Source organism: Heloderma suspectum, chromosome 3 (genome assembly GCF_057233095.1).
Source record: "Heloderma suspectum isolate Gila_16-S chromosome 3, 16-S_ref, whole genome shotgun sequence".
Classification (NCBI taxonomy): Eukaryota; Metazoa; Chordata; class Lepidosauria; order Squamata; family Helodermatidae; genus Heloderma; species Heloderma suspectum.
The window spans coordinates 238,395,229-238,414,196 of record NC_139460.1 but is presented as its reverse complement, the minus strand read 5'-3'; the positions used below and the strand labels follow the sequence as shown (position 1 = coordinate 238,414,196).

The 18,968-nt window shown below is 41.8% G+C and overlaps 1 protein-coding gene across 4 annotated transcripts in view; it reads left to right on the top strand.

Moving 5' to 3' along the window:
* The window catches only part of LHPP (phospholysine phosphohistidine inorganic pyrophosphate phosphatase), a 265,744-nt gene that overhangs the window by 201,868 nt on the left and 44,908 nt on the right, over window positions 1-18,968 (top strand). The gene's annotated exons all lie outside the window — the stretch shown is intronic.

The following is an 18,968-nucleotide window of genomic DNA, read 5'->3' as shown; positions in this document are numbered from 1 at the left end:
CAATGCATTTTAACTGATGTGTTACAAACCCTGTATAAGAGATTGAGAGTGACACCCAGTTCCCATTAATTTGATGGGCAGCTGAGTGCTTCATTCTGTCTTTTGTGTCTTTGATTATTTTTATTCCTTTTGACCTTACTTGGGCAGAACTGCTTCCCTTTCTAGTGGGCAGTGACATTATATTTCCCCCTTCTCATCAGTGGTGAACCATCAGTAGTGAAATTTTACTACAACATCAGAAGTGTGTAAAACTGGGTCTGTTGAAGCCATTGCTACGCATAGCTTGGCTTGGGTATGTGGGATTTATCCCTGTAATTAAAAAGATGAAAAGGGGGGTCGAAGAGGTCAGAGAAACAGCAGAAAGCAGTGGTGGGGGAGACTGAGCTATCATTCCTGTTCATTGGCAAGATACGGTTTCTGTGCCTATATGGCTATATAATTAGCTTGCCATAGTGGTGTGATCCCTCAACCACAGGAGTAAAATGGGACTTCATTTTACATCCTACATTTTTAACCCCTCATTTCTAAAGGACATAAAGCAACAAAAGGTTGGGTGATAAATCAGGATGTTCACCTTGCTTAATTTCTGTTTGTTCAGAGCTGTTCGTGATGAGCTCTCCTTAAATTCATGTTTCAGCATACTTTCTGAATCTCTTCAATAGAGGGAAATATCTACATGCCATTCCATACAGAATTTTGCTTCCATCCTCTGTAGGCTGCCCCATTTACATCAATGGAAGAAGAGCTGTGTGTGTTCTGCCCTGGAGGGCAGATGGAACCTCAGTGTGTCTATCAGAGCTCCTGTGTCATGACTCATGAGTAAATCACTATACTGGGACTCTGGCGTGTTTTTAAATTTCAGTAGCATTAAGACTAATTCACACAACTCTAAAAGCTGCCCATAAGATTCATGAGATGTGGATATCTAAGGCTATAATTCTATACAATTTACCTGGAAGTAAGCTCTACTGAAAATGATGAAACTTACTTCTGAGTAAACAGGTTTAGAATTGCACTGCTTATTGATCATAAAACTTTAGCAACAACAGCAACAACAAAATTTGTCTTGCCCTTTCAAGTGTTCAGAGTGCCTCACAAGCATTATCCAGTTGTAATCCTGACAATAACCCCTGTAAGGTAAGTCTGTATTATTATCGCCATATTGCAGATGAGGCTTGCAGAGAGTAGCTTGCCCAAGGCCACCTGGTGAGTTTATGACAGAGATTCAGACTGGGGACTTCCTGATCCATAGCTCAGTGTCTTGGCCGCTACACTGCACCAGCCCTCTACTGAAATGTGGGATAGCATGTGGTAAAGCAGTGATTGCTGTGCTGTGTGCCCAACCCTCAAGTTTTTCAACACATGTGGACAAGTGATTATGTCGCCACATAGACTCATAAATGCTGGTTCTGAAAAATAAACCAATTTGGACTTCAGGCACAACAGCAGGTTTGTGTGTGTCTTCAGTGTGTTTGCCAATGTATTTGTGTGTTTACTGCTATTTAAAAGTAAGGGCCTTCAGTATTTCATTGATGCTGCGCAGAAAAAGAAATAGCTGGTTGTAATTAAGCCGGCAGGGCAGGAACCATTGTCTCGTCCAGCAAGGCTTCTGTAATGCATGCCAGCTTGGCTCCTTCATCTGGTATCAAATCTCAACTGATTGTTGTGCTGTTGAATACTGAGTTGGCACTTAAATCAGCATCTTCTTCAGATAATGATGATACCTGGCATTTATATCATATTTTTGAGCTCAAGATACTTTCACATGCACCAGCCTTCCCCAACCTGATGCCTTCCAGATATTTTGGACTACAACTCCCAGCATTCTTGACCATTGACCATGCTGTCTGGGGCTGATGGGAGTTGAAGTCCAAAACATCTGGAGGGCTCCAGGTTGGAGAAGGCTGACATACACTATAAGTTTGTAATCCAGCCTGTAATTTAGACCAGTTTTACTATCCATGTAATGCCAGCAGTGGGGCATTTTCAGTGATGCTGAAAGAACAGCTAGCCTAAGGCTTCCTGATGTGTTGGTGGCAGAGGTTCCTCCAGAGGGACAGTTGAATCTGTCTCCAGACGTGTTGACTGAAGGAAAGCCAGAAATGGGGTGATAATTAGTCACCAGTTCATTAACCTTGCTAAGATTAGAAAAGCTTTGGTTAGTTATTGCCCTGTAAAAATGGAGAAATCAGCACATGGGACAGGGTCTGGTGCTGTGCCGCTGCTAGCGCTATTGGCGTTGTGCTACTGGAAACCAACGTTCTCACAACTTTGATAGCACTTGCTAGCAATGGGAAAGCCGTTGGATTAGCAAGCACTATTGATATTGCACGAACATTGGTTTCCACTAGCGCAACATCAGTCGTACTAGTGGTAGTACATCATTGGATCTTTCCTGTAAGCACACAACTTACAAAAGCAAAAAGTAAGAAAAGATTGTTGGAGAGAGGTAGCCATTGCCAGGGATGTACAGGGATCGGTTTGCCCTCGTTTATAACTTTTTCCTTTAGATGGAGTGATGCAGTTCTCATGCTCACACAGTTCAGTGGGGGACTCCTCATGCTGGAAAAAAAGTTGCATTGATTTTTATTTTTGTTTAAATGTGTTACAGAAACTCCAGAATTGTTCAGTCCTGTGACGTGTGTGAATTGTGTTGAGTAGATGCCAATGGCAGCCACATAACCACTTTATGTAAAGCAATTGCAGAACAATGGATGTGCTAGCTGGGGCAGAAAGAACGCCATTTGGGCTGGGTTGACTGCTGAGTTCTCCTGCTGTAGAGCTGTAACTTGTAGGGAAGGCATCTGTATCTCATACAATGAAACTGTCAAAATCATCTTCCCATTCTGCCTCTCTTCATTAGCATATTTGATACATAGACCCCTAGTCTGAGTTGCCTATGGTGGTTGGTATTCACAGTAAGAATTGGGTGCTGCAGTCTCCTAGGCAGCTTGGGAAAGACCTAGAAGTTAACTTTTTCAAAATTAGTGAGTTAATAAATACATCGTCGCTTACCTGTTACTTCTGTAGGTGTATTTAATGTGGATGCTTGTTTGTACTTATGCCTGGAATCCTTAAGATACATACTTCTGTGTACCTCCTGGAAAAGATCCTCCTTGGTGATCTTTAACTGCTTGTAACTACAGTGAAATATTATGTTGGGCGGGGGGGAACCTAACCTCATTCATCAGTAATAAAACTAAGCAGACAGAAGGATATTAACCTTGGATTTTAACGACAGAGCAGCGAGCTCTTTCCCCAATTTTCTCAGCAAACTGGCAGAGAGGGAGAAACACATTTGAGCATTTGCCGTTGGAGGCAGAGGGAGGAGATGCCATTTTATTGAAAACAGTTGTACTGCACATGGAGAACAGCAATGCTCAGTGCATCCCCATGTAAGACATGCAAGTCCTCTGGTGACAGTCTTCCCAGCTAGCTCGGCCTGGGGACACTTTTATTTCCACCAACATTTATAAATTCACGCCCAACGCCCATGGTCCCATCATACATTTCAAGATTTTAATTTATTGATTTACCATTTATTTACTTTCAACATATCTGTCTTTCTTTATCCCAAGTTCAAAAGCAGTTTCATAGCATGAAGTGGATTTTAAAACTGAAGTGAATCATTTAAAAGGAAAAGGAAAAGAAAGACAAAATGTGTGGAACTGTATCCCTAAAAGCAAGGAACTTCGGCTTAAGATGAAGTGGCAAGTTTGAGAAATTATCCAAAAGGTTGGACAAAGCCCACTAGATGGTATTATAGTTTTCATTTTTCATTCCAGCCAAACAGGCTTCCTGATATTCCTCCCTGAAACACACATCCAGAACATTGGCCTCAATAGCTGGCGAGAGCTTCTCCTGTCAGCACAGAGAAGCAGACGGAATAGCTTTTCTCTGTAACTTGGATGCTACCAGGTCCATAAGCAATATATAACTTGAGTATGTTAGCAGAGAAGGGTTCGGGATTCCTGTTAATAAAACCTAACAAATAACAGTAATTTCGTTCATGAGAAATTACTGTTGGTCATCAGTCATCAGTGGCTGATGGCCAAACTAGACGTGATGTTCAATATGTCATTGCCTGTCTCCCCCTTTTGAAAAGATATTATAAAAATAGTAGTAGTAGTAGTAGTAGTAGTAAGACTTTTATTTTGGTATATAAAGCACACACATGCATACATTAAAGTTTTGAAAAAAGCCACAATAACCTCCTGCACATACAGCCCACCCCCGAATTTCCCCTTTGTGCCCCTTCGCTTTCTATAAGTGAACTAATCTTCTGCCAAGGAGAACATTAAATTTAGGAAAATTTCTGATATTTAAAATTTATTTTTAAAAATTATTGTTAACAGTTGTGTGGTGGAGGGGGGAGATCTGGGTCAGAACTATGGTGTGGGGGGATAGGATCAAACCCTTTCCCCCAGTGGCATTTTCCCACTGAAAATTACTTCACAAAGCTGATATTTGCCCACAAAAAGTGCCATTTGCTGTGATGGCATCTGCAGCTTGCAGGGTGGGGTGGGGGTTTTGAGGAAAAATGGTAGTGGGCAAAGGAGTAATTCCCTTGTACCATGATCCAGATCCCCCCAATTGCTATTTTAAAGTGGGGAAAATATTGCATCTAGTTTAACCCTGCTGCTGTGGCACTGAATTCACTTTGAACAGCAATGAGGGCAGGATCCAATGGTGCTGTTGTGCTGATGGCCAGGTCCGCTGGGCCCAGTGCGCATGCAGTTGACCCTGGCACATGCATGGCCTCTACCACTGACAGCCATGCGATGTAGCACTTCCAGGGGCAAGCTGCAAAATTAGCAGAACAGGTCACGGCCTTTCCAGAAATGTGTGTTTCCACTCATTTTGTGATTTGCCCCCCGAAACACTAAATTGTGCCTGCCAGTGATAGGGGCTGTGTGCATGCTGGTGATGGTCGCGTGGGTAGTGGGGCCAGTGGACCTGGCCACCCACACAAGGGCACTGGTAGATCTTCCCTTGAGAATCTTACTCAACAGCCACACCACACATTACATTAAAGATCTAGCCAACACCTAGCAACAACACCTTTCCCTCCATACAGTTGGGGAGGGGGAATCTATTTTTATTGGGACTCTCCTGTCCAGGTAGGGGTGGTTTAATATTTTCCGCCCCAGCTCCGATTTTATCAGTAATCGGAGCGTGTCGCTCTGGGGCTTAGGAAAAAAATCTCCGCTGACGCAATTTTTCTAAGTTTTTTTTTTTTCTAAATAGGGGGATTAGCAGTAAAATCAGGGCTGGAGAGGGAAGGATTAAACCTTCCCTTCCTTGTGGGAGGCAATAAAACTTCCCCCTGCTGTGAAGGAAAAGGGAGGAAAGCTGTAACTCCGTGGTAGAGCCCATGCTTTGCATGCAGAAGATACCAGGTTCAGTCCGTTGCATCTTCAGTTAGATCTAGGAAATACTCCTCTCTGAAACCTGGAGAGCTGCTGCCAGTCAGTGACCTGGTTCACATGTAACAAGAAGCTACTGTGGGTGAGTTTCCCTGCTGGATTTCTCATGGAGGTGTTGGCCATTTTGAATAATTTGAGCCACATTGGGGGCGCTCTGAAACTTGCTGTTATGTGTAAACCCAGCAAGGGTGTTTTGTAGGAATGGTTGACAAACCACCTGTAACCCTAAAACAGCCCATCCATAACCTTAAAACAACTCATTGGTAACATGAAGCCCATGGTGGCTTCTCGTTATGTGTGAACTGGGCCAGCATAGAAATAGTCCGTAGATGCTTCTGTGGACATGGTTAAACAGTAGCATTTGATCTGACATGAGGATGCCCAATGGAAAAAAACACAACAGCTCTAAAAACTATATAGAAAGGACTATGGAAGGATATTCAAGAAGGCAATGAGCCCTATTTGGGCATTCTCTCCAAAAGATTAATGAAAGCATGGAGTGCGTGTCCACAAGTTGGGAGGAATGTCTGCAGAGGGGAGCCTCCTCTATGTGCATCGGGTCTCCCCAAAGTACGAATAGAGGTTTGGTGTCTGATCAGTTTTGTGTGGTTTTGAGGCCATTGTGAATTCCCTTGTGGGGGGACATGGTAACTACCTTGTGAAAGCTCTGGACATCCTAGATTTGCAGCTCACCACATCCTTAAAAATCTTTGTAAAGTGCCAGTTAAATCTCAACTTCAAGGAGAGCATTCACAAGATTAGACCACACGATCCAAATGGGAAGATGTGGTGATTTCACTATGTCAAAAAGGTTGTGTGACTCCTTAGACATTAACAATATTCATTTTTTTTCCTACAAACTCTCTTTTCTTTGTCAAATTCCAACTTGTTTTGTTTTTAGTAAATGTTAATGGCATCTATTTCTTAATGGCTGTGAAATTTACTTTCCAAAAAAAATTAAAGAATCTTTTATTTCATCTGTGATGCATAATGAATTTATGTATAGTTTTAAGTGATTTATCCTCTCTTTGTTGATAATACATATTTACTGTCCTTGGGGAGTTGTTTATGTGAAATGCTTTGAAGTCAGATGATGGAAAACATCAACTGTAAAGATTGTATTATTATTATTATTATTACCATTTTTCTAGAGAAACTGGTGTTAGCTTAACGTGGTGATGGATTGAGGCTACAATGCTATACTTACATACATGGGAGTAAATTCTATTGAACTAATTGGGACTTAGTTCTGAAATAGGATTGTGCTGTTAATTACAGAAAGTCAAGTGACTGTCTGAAATCAAGCAACAATTAGGAGTAGCAATGCTAGAAATAAAACACGGAGAACAAGAATGGTCATCATATCTTTGGCTAAAATAAACTTGACATGGCATTCTGGCCCTTGAAAAAATATACCAACTTTAACACTTCAGCAGATTGGTATGCTGTAGTATGTGGTATCTTCCTTTTTATCATGTGATATTTGGATATGGGACCCATGCTCAGGACTCAGATTCCATGCAACAACCTGGTGCAATACCTGTGCATGCACCCATGTGCTGCACACATGCATCAAGCAGGACTGGATTTAGACCCAAATACTTTATCATAAAATATCCTGATATTTATGCACTTTCAGATAATTGTTGTGCATAATGTGCATAATAACCAGAATATTACAAGTAGCAAAATATGCTTAATATGAAATTTGAATACTGTTTTCAGCAATCATTATTCCCCACCAAAAGGCAGAGTACATTAATGTCGAGGCCAGAGGATGTGGCTCAGAAACAAACTTTTAAATATTTGGAAATCTACTGTATAAAATACTTGAAATGTTTAATCACGTATACAACTAATGACCATATCAGTATATCGGTTCTTTTTAAAAAACGACTTCATTCTTCTACAGCCTTCATTCTACTTTCATTCTTATCTGTACATTACTATATTCAGGAAGGAAATATTTTGTGGAAGGCTTAATTTTTCTTCTCTTTATATGCAGAAATGCAGGCTTGGCTGCCAACCCACCATTATATAAATAAGTCTGCAAGGGTTTGTTTTCACAAATACAGCAGAATCCAGAATTTTGATGGTATTTTCTCCCTGTGTTTGTCTTCACTTTATACCAGGGGTGGGGAACCTGTGGCCTTCCAGATGTTGTTGGACTCCAGCCACCATGGCCAATGGCCAGGGATGATGGGGACATAGGAACCTGCCTTATACAGAGTCAGACCACTGGGCCATCTAGCAGAGTATTATCAACACTGACCGGCAGTGACTCTCCAGGGTTTTAGGCAGGAGTTTTTTCTGCACTACCTGGGGATGCCGGGGATTGAACCTAGGACCTTCTGTATGCAAAGCAGGTCCTCCACCACTGAGCTACAGCCTCTCCCTTAGACATAGGAGTCATAGTCCAACAACATCTGCGGGGCCATTGGTTCACTCCCCCTGGTTTATACTATACCTTATTTCTGGAATTAAAAACAACAACACACTAAGGGCACAATCCTATGCATGTTTAGACAGAAAAAAGTCCTACAACTCCCAGCATTCCCCAGCCAGCATGGCTGGCTGGGGAATGCTGAGAGCTGTAGGACTTTTTTCTGTCTAATCATGCATAGGATTGCGCCCTAGATTTGGTGGTGTGCTGACATGGCAAATATAGGAAAATATCAGAAATCTGAATATGGTCATGAACACTGACAGGCAGCCCCATCCTTGGCAAGTTGACTCAGAAGTAAGCCATACAGAGTTCAGTGGGACTTCCTCCCAAGTAAGTATGCACTGAACTGCAGCCTTAGTAATAAAGACACTAACATGTGACAGGAGAATAAGAACCAGATAGTTTTCTGTTTACCTTGCTCTCGCCCTATGAAGCCATGTGTATTTACTCTGAAGCACATGGGATAGCTTTGGAATAACTGAGGTTCTCAATTGCTGCAGGAAACTGGCCTCGCTCCCAAACAACACAACGGCTTTAAAAAAATCTTGCTACACTTCCATTTTATATACAAGAAGCTTGAGCTCGAATCCTTCCCCAGTGATCTTTATCTCAACATTATTAACTTTTTTAATGTTTGTCAGGGATGTGGCTGAGCCAGATCCTTAATGATTTAGCCATCTTGTCATCTGTCAACTGGAAGCCACAACAAAGGAGCTGGAACATGACTATAAGTCAGTACTCTCTGCAAGGCCTCTTGCCAACTCTTCCCAGTGTCCTCAGTTTGCATCTGCAGTGGCTTGCAGCCCAGCCCACCTCTGTTCAAGTCTTCAGGTCAGCTCCAGGATGCTTCCTGCTCAGGTCTACTGAAGAAAAAGGAAGCATGAGCTCTCTATATGCATTAACAGGCCAAAGTACACCCTTGCGCAACTCTGATTTAAAGCCTACTGTCTTTGGAAAGCTCTTCTGCACATGAGCGTGCTCACTTGCACTGGGGTGGGGGGGAAATGATAACAGGAAAAGACAGCTTGAGACTGGTATTTCCTGGCATTTACTCAATTTATTCATTTATTTATGAAGGAAATAATTATTTTGCATTCCTGATGGTTTGCACTGGAGGAAGCAGTGCAGATGAGCCTGTTTGTCGGTAGCTTGGCCTGTCCATCTTAAACCATGTTTACATGACGTGTTCATATATATTGGAGGTAAGTTTTAATGTGATAACAATCTGGCAAGTGTAACTTGGCTGCATCAGGATTTTAACAGATGCTAGTTAACATACATATGGAAACACCCAAGTCCTCCTCCTTGCATAAACTCCTTTTTATATAGCCTCTGCCACTGCAGTGTCTTTATTTTTCATCAGCTTCTCATGCAAATGCCTTTTAGGGTTCATCAACATGACAAGCAAAGAAGCCAGCACTTCCGATACCTTGCGTGTCCTTTTGTATACATCTTCTTTCAATACCGTAGTGTTTGTTTTTATTTCTGTCTAGTAAGAGGGACATCAACATACCACTAAAATATTTGGATATATTAATGTACTTTTACATTGAGAATGGTTTTTTCTTCTTAATCTTGACTCCAGCATGGAGTAGTTATGAAACTTAGTTTGGAGGGGGAATGACGTTTATATTGTGCAAAAATAAAAGATAAAAAAGAGAAATTAATCAGCAGTCATTTATGGGCAGGGACACGCTATGGGTGTTTCGGGATAAAAGTCTTAATATCCTCACCAGTCACTTTTGAATGCCAAGAGCAGCTTCAGGCATCAGTGGCATCCATGGCACAGGAAGTGCAAGTGAGTCCTGCTTCCACTATTTATCCATGTCGTTGATATCCAATGTGGTGGGGAGTATGCAGATGTCCAGCAAGAACATGTATGAAGGTACAGTTTCCACATCCTCACAGGGAAGATATGCTACACTTCAGGTATCGTTCAGATCCAGAGCCACATTTTCACTCCCGAAGTAGTTTCTGCACACCAGTTTCTAGTTTTTTTTCTCAAGAAACCATATTCCAAATATTGAAAAGTGGCATTGACATAGGGTTGGATCCAGAGTTAACCATATTTTGAGTGTACCTGTTGAAATCAATGGAACTTAAGTTAGTCATGACTAACTGAAGTCCCATTGATTTGAAGGCACCTACCCTAAGTCTGGACCCAAACCATTTAATTTCGGGCTTAAGGCAGCCTTCCCCAACCAGGTGCCCTCCAGATGTGCTAAGAGTACAACCTACGCTGACTGAGGATGATGAGAATTGTAGGAAGGCTGCCTTAGAGCATTATTGTTAAAAAGTAGTGCCTGAACTGGCCTTATGGTTTAAGTGTGATTATTATGAGCAAATTGGGAGTGTAGCAAATTATCTTCAAAAAAGAACTGAATTGCCATCTGCCAAGAAACACAGGTATGTACACAGATACTTTCTCCAAATTTTGTCAGAAAGAATTTGGCTGTTAATCAAGACGCAAAGACACACCTTTCTGTGGTTTAAATTATGCTGCTGCCCCAACCACTGATGCTGAAGAAGCTGAGGTTGATCGGTTCTGTGAAGACCTACAACACCTTCTAGAACTAACACCAAAAAAAGATGTCCTCTTCATCATAGGGGATTGGAATGCTAAAGTAGGAAGTCAAGAAATCACCGGGATAACAGGCAAGCATGGCCTTGGTGTACAAAATGAAGCAGGACAAAGGCTAATAGAGTTTTGCCAAGAGAACACGCTGATCATAGCAAACACTCTTTTCCAACAGCACAAGAGGCAACTCTACACATGGACATCACCAGATGGTCAACATCGAAATCAAATTGATTATGTCCTTTGCAGCCAAAGATGGAGAAGCTCCATACAGTCAGTAAAAACAAGACCTGGAGCTCAGTTAATGAGCTTTTTATTGCAAAATTTCAGCTTAAATTGAAGAACGTAGGGAAAACCACTAAACTATTCAGGTATGACCTAAATCATATCCCTTATGAATATACAGTGGAGGTGAGGAATAGATTTAAGGGATTAGACCTGGTAGACACAGTGCCTGAGGAACTATGGACAGAGGTCCGTAACATTGTTCAGGAGGCAGCAACTCAATCCATCCCAAAGAAAAAGAAATGCAAGAAAGCAAAGTGGCTGTCTGATGAGGCTTTACAAGTAGCTGAGAAAAGAAGGGAAGCAAAAGGCAAGGGACAAACGGGAAGATATACCCAACTGAATGCAGATTTCCAGAGAATAGCAAGGAGAGACAAGAAGGCCTTCTTAAATGAACAATGCAAAGAAATCAAAGAAAACAATAGAATGGGAAAGACTAGAGATCTTTTCAAAAAAATCGGAGATCTCAAGGGAGATCTCCGATTTTGTGCAAAGACGGGCATGATAAAGGACAAAGAAGACAGGACCCTAACAGAAGAAGATGAGATTAAGAAGAGGTGGAAAGAATACACAGAAGAACTATACGGGAAAGATCTTAATGTTCCTGATAGCCATGATAGTGCGCTCACTGAACTTGAGCCGGACATCCTCGAGAGTGAAGTCAAGTGGGCCTTAGGAAGCATTACTAACAACAAAGCTAGCAGAGATGACAGTCTTCCAGCTGAGCTATTTAAGATCCTAAAAGATGATGCTGTTAAAGTGCTGCACTCAATATGCCAACAAATCTGGAACACTCAACAGTGGCCACAAGACTGGAAAAGGTCAGTTTACATTCCAATTCCAAAGAAGGGCAATGCCAAAGAGTGTTCAAACTACCGCACAATTGCGCTCATTTCACATGCCAGCAAGGTTATGTTCAAAATCCTACAAGCTAGGCTTCAGCAGTATGTGAACAGAGAACTACCGGAAGTACAAGCTGGGTTTCGAAGAGGCAGAGGAACTAGAGATCAAATTGCCAACATTCACTGGATCATGGAGAAAGCAAGAGAATTCCAGAAAAACGTCTATTTCTGCTTCATTGACTACGCTAAAACCTTTGATTGTGTGGATCACAACAAACTCTGGCAAATCCTTAAAGAGATGGGAGTACCAGACTACCTTACCTGTCTCCTGAGAAACCTGTACGAGGGTCAAGAAGCAACAGTAAGAACCGGACATGGAACAACCGATTGGTTCATAATTGGGACAGGAGTACGACAAGGCTGTATATTGTTGTCCTGCTTATTTAATTTATATGCAGAGTACATCATGAGAAACGCCGGGTTGGATGAATCACAGGTTGGAATTAAGATTGCCGGGAGAATTATTAACAACCTCAGATACGCAGATGATACCACCCTAGTGGCAGAAAGCGAAGAGGATCTCAAGAGCCTCTTGTTGAGGGTGAAAGTGGAGAGTGCAAAAGCTGGTTTGAAACTCAACATTAAAAAAACTAAGATCATGGCATCTGGCCCCATCACTTCCTGGCATATCGAAGGGGAAGAAATGGAAGCAGTGACAGATTTTATTTTCTTGAGCTCCAAGATCACCGCAGACGGTGACTGTAGCCATGAAATTAAAAGACGCTTGCTCCTTGGGAGGAAAGCTATGGCACACCTAGACAGCATAGTAAGAAGCAGAGACATCACCTTGCCGACAAAGGTTCGTATAATCAAAGCTATGGTTTTCCCAGTAGCAACTTATGGCTGTGAGAGCTGGACTATAAGGAAGGCTGAGCGCCGAAGAATCGATGCTTTCGAACTGTGGTGCTGGAGGTGACTCTTATGAGTCCCCTGGACTGCAAGGAGGTCAAATCAGTCCATCCTAAAGGAAATCAACCCTGACTGCTCATTGGAAGGACAGATACTGAAGCTGAAGCTCAACTACTTTGGCCACCTAATGCGAAGAGAAAAGTCACTGGAAAAGACTCTGATGCTGGGAAAGATGGAAGGCAAAAGGAGAAGAGGACGGCAGAGGATGAGATGACTAGATAACATCACCGATGCAATGAATATGGATTTGAGCACACTCCGGGAGAGAGTGCAGGACAGGAAGGCCTGGCCTGCTATGGTCCATGGGGTCAGCAAGAGTCGGACAACAACAACAACAACAACAACAACAGAAGAATGTAGAGCTTGTAAATGGTATTAACTTAATGGTTGTAACTGTTGAGCCCCTTTGAAAATGTCTGTAATGGAAACAAAAATGTCCTTTCCTTCAATTGGACAGCATAAAGAGCACAAATATTCCAAAATCAGCTAAAAGTGAATGGGAAGAATGGTCCTTAACCATTACCATGGGGTAATTGTGAGCGAGATGAACGGAGCCTTAGGTACTGCACAGTCTCTCGAAATAAATGTGTTTGAAAGATCATTTATAGCCATAAAGTAGTTTGGTTTTCCTTAAGTCTCCATATTTCCTCCAGCTAGTGATTGATATAGCTGATAAGCTGGGTTGGGCAAACTTTGATGCAACTTTTTGTTTCTGTAATGGAGCAATACTATGGGTTGGATCCAGATTTATGCTGGATCAACTGCACTGATGGAAGTGGACTTCCATGCTCCCTCTGTCTGATGGCAAATGTTACACAGAGTCAGGAGACCCTGTTGAATGGGGTGAGCAGTGGTGGGGGTTAGGGGGGATCCCCCCAAGCAGGTAAAGGGACTTTCTGTAAGGGGAGCTCTCTCTCTTGCAGAAGGCAGATCCAGGATTCAACCGAACCTATATTTCCAGTACAGCCATTCCCAGCATGCGCTAAATTATGTTTCATTGATATGGATTGGAGAACTTCCATTTCCAGTAATTTCCATCCTTTCATTCTTCTAAAAGTCTGCAGTCTGGTATCTGTTCTGAATGTAATGGCCAAGACTATTAACAAGCCAGTTATCCACCTTTCTTTAAATTCCTGTTTACAAAACAGAGAAACATAAAACATACCGATAAAGCATTCCAGAAGGGTAAAATAAAGTACAGACTAAATCAGAATTAAGTACAAACCTTTGTTTGTTTTAAAGCATTAGTTATGTAGTGTTGTCATATTTTACTCACCCAGTATTCAATTTTATACTACTTCTAAAACTTCTTTATTTATATCCCTGTAGTTATGATTTCATCTCCGGTATTGAATAAACTTATCCCATTGTTCTAGAGAATCATTATTTGTAGCTTGGCCCTCCCAAGTTTTCTTATAAAATGAAATTTTGTGCATTAGTACTCTATTCTAGATATTACTTTCCCATTTTCTTAAAGATGATACTTCATGTTTTTTCCAATTTTTTTGCTATTGATATCTGAACTGAAACTAACATATTTAGTAGTCACTGGCCTGGTTCATACATAACGCTAACCCATGGTATGAGTTGTTGAATTCTGGTTGTCATGATGTGTGAATGTGGCCATGCTATCCAGAAAGAGAATCTATAGTTTGTTGTTGGGTTGTGAATTCTAGGCTGTTTAAGTTATGGCTTGTCATTATGTGAGAATGGGTTGTTTCGGCAGGCTACAGAGGCAGCTGACAAGAGCGGTCAGAAATACCAGACATTCTGCATGCCAGTTCTACAGTGCTGCAAATTTGGAATAAAGGGAAGGAGTAGGCAAAGGACAATCCAGGGCTTGAGAAAACAAACCAGGGTTTGTTCGATAGCCTGTCAGACAAACCCTGTCTAGGGCAACAAACCATGGATTACTTAATCATGGGCTAGTGTTATCTGTGAACCAGGTCACTCAGTCTTGGGTGCTACCAATTTATTCAACTTACTCAATAATAAGACAAATGGGTTCATAGGTAATTTATAGTTCTTTTCTCTGTAATCATGATTGTTGTTGTTCAGTCGTTAAGTCGTGTCCAACTCTTCGTGACCCCATGGACCATAGCATGCTGGGCCTTCCTGTCCTCCGCTCTCTTCCGGAGTGTGCTGAAGTTCATATTCATTGCATCGGTGATGCTATCTAGCCATCTCATCCTCTGCCGTCCCCTTCTCCTTTTGCCTTCAATCTTTCCCAGCATCAGGGTCTTTTCCAGAGAATTTTCTCTTCACATTAGGTGGCCAAAATATTGATCTAAAAACCCTTTGTATCTTTCCAGGTCCATTATATATGTTTAAAGTCTGCACTCTCCTGACCACACCTCCAGCATGGTGCATTAGATTTATATATCTTCTGTAATCTATGAGGTGTTAAATATTACAAATATTGATCTTTTAAACCTTGTAGCAACATCCATATCTTATTTTTGACCCCTCTTCCTACATCCTTCCATTTTTTATCTGATATACTGCTATTAATCATAGCTGTTAATATAGCTGCTTGATGACATCTGTCAATATTTGGGATTGAAAGCTGTGTTTTCCTCTATTCTTATGTTCAAACTTACTGTTTCACCAAGTTGCCACATCAAAAGGTGTGCATAGCTTATATATAGTATAAACAAATTGCTTCTGTAAAGAAATATGATTTTTGGAATTTCATTGAAGACGTATGAAATATTTTTGAAATAAAACAATCATGTCTTGGATTTATGCCCCGCTGTGAAGTAAATCAAATGTTTTAATATGGCAACAATATTTTTCTTCCCATTGAGTTAAAAAATAAAATTCCATTGGCATGGGAACCATTTATCCTTGTCATTTGCTTGTGAGCTTCTGGCAGCTCACTAAACCCTGATGTGTAAAAAGGAAAGAAAACACATTCCTTTGAACATTGGGTTTTATTTTTGAGCTCTACAAAGGAAACTGCAAAACAAACAACAGATTACCAGATGGGCCCATGTATCAACAATAATAACAAAAATTCGGAGCTGAAGGTTAAAAGGTATTAGGATATGACCATTTGCTACAACAATCTAACTCTGAAGTTACTGCTATAAGACAGAAGGACAGCACTGTCAACCACACTCTGATGCACCCAGTTTAGGACCCCTTGTGGTCTATGAGAGCCAGTGTGGCGTAGTGGCTAGAGTGTTGGACTGGGAGCCCAGAGATCCGGGTTCTAATCCCCACTCAGCCATGGAAGCTCACTGGGTGACTTTGGGCCAGTCACAGACTCTCAGCCCAACCTACCTCACAGGGTTGTTGTTGTGAGGATAAAATGGAGAGGAGGAGGATCATGTAAGCCACCTTGGGTTCCTTGCAAGAGGAAAAAAGGCGGGATATAAATGCAATAAATAAATAAATAAATTAGAGCGTCTATTTATGATTTATTTAAAGCAAATTTACCCTGGTTTTCAGTTAAAACAGCTTCCATAGCAGGTTACAGAGATCAGAAAGAAAACATTCCCTGCTCACAGGCTGGCTATCTAAAAGACATGTCACAAAAGGAAAAAGGATTGGGAGGCAGGAGGAAAAACGCAAACTCAGTCCCTAGTTTCTTAGTTACAAAGTTCAACAGGTGATATAAGCTGGAATTGCTGCTGCTTCCTCTCCCTCTGGGGGCCTCCATGATTTCAGTTGGTATCTGTGGGAGGGAGGTCTCCGCTGAAGCTGTACCCAGTATCTACATGCATGTGGTTCTATTTAGTGGAGGAAACACTGCCCTGTGCAAATATCTATGCATTGCATGGGTCAAGTAAGGAAGACTGTGTATGGCCATTAAAGGTACACTGGTGCTCCTGACACTGCAAAACGTAACAAGGTTGGAGTGAACGTCACGCAGTCCCAGAACAGAAGGATCATTACTTCTGGCGCAGCTGCTGTATTCTCCCCTGCATATATCTCTGACACAGGTATTATTTGTCATGACTCTGTACTATACGTAAAAAGCTAAATATATTCAGGCTATTTCAGCATGTCACTATGGCAGAGATGGGGAACCTCTTTCAGCCTGAGGGCTGAATTCCATGTCAAAGAAGCTCTTGGGGGCCACCTACCAGTGGTGGTGGTGGGGGGGCAAAATACAAAAAATTCCAGCAGATTTTAGTGTAAAGGTCTTACTGCCAGTAACTCAGCCTTAGGAGAAGCATTTCAGCCTTTCAGAACGGGGGAAAAACTGCACAGAATCCAGGAAACCACCAATTGATAGGTGGCTGGCTGCAAAGGGGGCCATCTGGGGAATCCCTGGGGGGGGGGGGCTGGGCCTGAGGTTTCCCAGCCCTGCATTATAGCCTTCTTGCCTCCCCGAAAAATCTGTGTATAGGGACACAGTCCTATGCCAGTTTGGACAGGAAAAAAAATCCTACAACTGGCTGGGGAATGCTGGGAATTGTAGGACTATTTTTTGTCTGAACAAGCATAGGATTGTGCTCTAAGAGATGAAAATAAGATGAGTTTATGCACCATGAACATAGGACTTTTCCTGACAAGGGGATCTTCTTTCAAACCACCTTCAATTCCATGAAAAACCTAGGAATCTCCAACATAGGAATTCAGTAGGTGAGCAGGAGCTGTGAGGTTTTACTAGTTGGTTTTGTACTTTTAGGCTTTGTGTGTGTGTGTGTGTGTGTATAGTTCCAAAGTAAATTGCCATGTAGGGCCTTCATTCAATGTTTACTGTTAGTTTCGTTTACACTATTGCAACCACAGAGCTTGGGTATGACAAGCTTAGGAGACAGTGCAACAATTTGTATGTTGCGTCGGCATTTTATTTATTTGTTTAACAACTCACCAGAATGATCTCCTTATGTGAGCAGTGTAACATATGGGTTGGGAAGTCAAACAGTATCACAGCTGCAGCTTCCATGAGAAGGGTCTCTTTGAAATTGAAAAACCCTGTGGTATTGCACTAGTTCCCTTCTCCCACATTGTGCTTTTAGGTGAGAAGATTACACACGTGAGCTATTAAATGAACTAAGATGGTCATAATATGGGTGATTATAAGGTATGAATTAGCCGGGAGGCAAAGAGAAATATGCTAGAAGGTTCTAGTTTTTACCTTGTAATACAATGAAGAAAAGAAAAGATAGAGGTTTCTTCGTGTGGCTATATCTTTGCTTGGCAAACTCACTCATAAATTGAACAAAACCACAGTGATTCTCAGCATATTCCCCTTTTTCTTCTCCCAAAAAATCTGTCTGTCTATCACTGCTGAATAATAGTCCAAAGAGGCTTTGTAAGAAATTAAATTCACTTGAGAAAGTAAGAGGACTTCGGAAGGGAAGAAGCCCCTGGTAGCCTTACCTCAGGAACATAAACATATTATTGTTCTGACAAGTATCTGCTGCAAGTGGCATCTGTACCCAGTATACATCCCTTGGGAAATGTATTTTCACAGGGTGAGGAAATACCTTTCAGTAAATATAGCTTTGCCTTTTACACTGTTGAAAAGAGGAAATTGTAGAGTGCACAACTGTGTTCTTATGTCTGTCCCTGAAGTCCCTCCAGGACTGAGCCAATCTCTTAGGAGGCGTTCAATTCTGGTTCCCATCTTGGTTGACCTGAAAACTCTTGACCCTCATTATCCTGAAATACTCTTGCTACAGAAACTTCAGCCAAAGTATACTTCCGATCTTTGGAGGGTAGGGGAGGAGGAAGAGATACAGAGGACTGTGAATTAGCAAAGAACAAGGAATCGGAAGAGAGAGCGGTTACAGCTAAATGGGTGTGAGGTTTAAAGGTCATAATAAACCAACACTCTTGTGGTGCTAGAAATGAATGCATGTATATAAATCTCACATTCTGTGTGTTTTGTAGCTCCACTACATAAAAATTATGTCCTATTCATTAAATACAGGATAACTAACTTTATTATTGAAGTGGTCTAGAAGGTATCCAAGTCCTTTATACATCCTTCTTCAATTACATGAGATTCTGTTTATATAATGTTGCACGGACACTAACTTGTAAGCCCTCTTCAGATGTTCTTAGCATTGTTAGGCTGTACATATGAGGGGAGTGGGGAGGAGCGCACTAGCTCCCCCTGCCCCCATTTCCATCCTTGTCACCTTCTACATGTTGCCTCTATCCTTGGAGGTTGTCTGTGTGATTTAGAGCCCTGATTTTCGAGGGGTCTAAATCATGTGCAGAGCCTCCATGGGTAGAGAAAGCTCCCCACTGGAAACAGTCTCCTTCTGCGTGTGAAGGGTGATGAAAATAACAGCGGGGGGTGGGTGGGTGGGTGAGGAGGTAGCACACTCATCCCCATTCCTCCTCCTCATGTATAGAGCCTACCCACCCTTAGAACATCTGGAGAGGGCTTTACTGAAAACAATTAACTGGGGCCTGGTTTACAGAAGACATGGCCCATGCAAGCAATCTGAACTGTT